Below are 478 nucleotides of genomic sequence, written 5' to 3'. Positions count from 1 at the left end.
AGGCCCTACTGGGAGTCGAACCCAGGATCTCCTGTTTACGAGACAGGCGCTTTAACCAGCTAAGCCATAGAGCCACCTGAGAGCCACCCTGAACTCAGTCGGCCTCATGTCACTTGGCCTGGGTGGACGGGCCGCTTCCACTGCGGTTTTCTCCGGAAAACAGGCCGGCTGCAGGGAGAGGCTTCTCTCGCGCAGGATGCACCGGGGGCCGCAGAACAAAGTGTCAGGGGCCGCAGGGGCAGACGAAGGGTTTTGCATCTTCCGGAGAAAGAGGGTCACAGAGAGTGGAGGCTACGCAACCCGCGGTAAAGACCACGACCAGGCAGGACTATGTGTAATTTGAAGATAACCGCAGGACTTGCACAGAGTAGCTGGTCCAGGGCCACCGCGGACCGGCCTGAGGCGCCTGCGGCTCCAGGCCCGGGACACCGAGAGCCGCGCGCCCAGGGCGAGCGGAGGCGGCCCGGGGAGGGGCCTC

The 478-nt window shown here is 64.0% G+C and overlaps 1 non-coding gene across 1 annotated transcript; it reads right to left on the bottom strand.

The window, feature by feature from the left end:
- On the bottom strand, positions 1 to 74 carry TRNAT-CGU (transfer RNA threonine (anticodon CGU)). The gene has a single exon. It is a non-coding gene; the product is annotated as a tRNA-Thr (tRNA).
- Positions 75 to 478: the final 404 nt, after the last annotated feature.

Source organism: Crocuta crocuta, unplaced genomic scaffold (genome assembly GCF_008692635.1).
Source record: "Crocuta crocuta isolate KB4526 unplaced genomic scaffold, BGI_CrCroc_1.0 scaffold336, whole genome shotgun sequence".
Classification (NCBI taxonomy): Eukaryota; Metazoa; Chordata; class Mammalia; order Carnivora; family Hyaenidae; genus Crocuta; species Crocuta crocuta.
The sequence above is the reverse complement of the archived record's forward strand: the minus strand, read 5'-3'. Positions and strand labels throughout refer to the sequence as shown.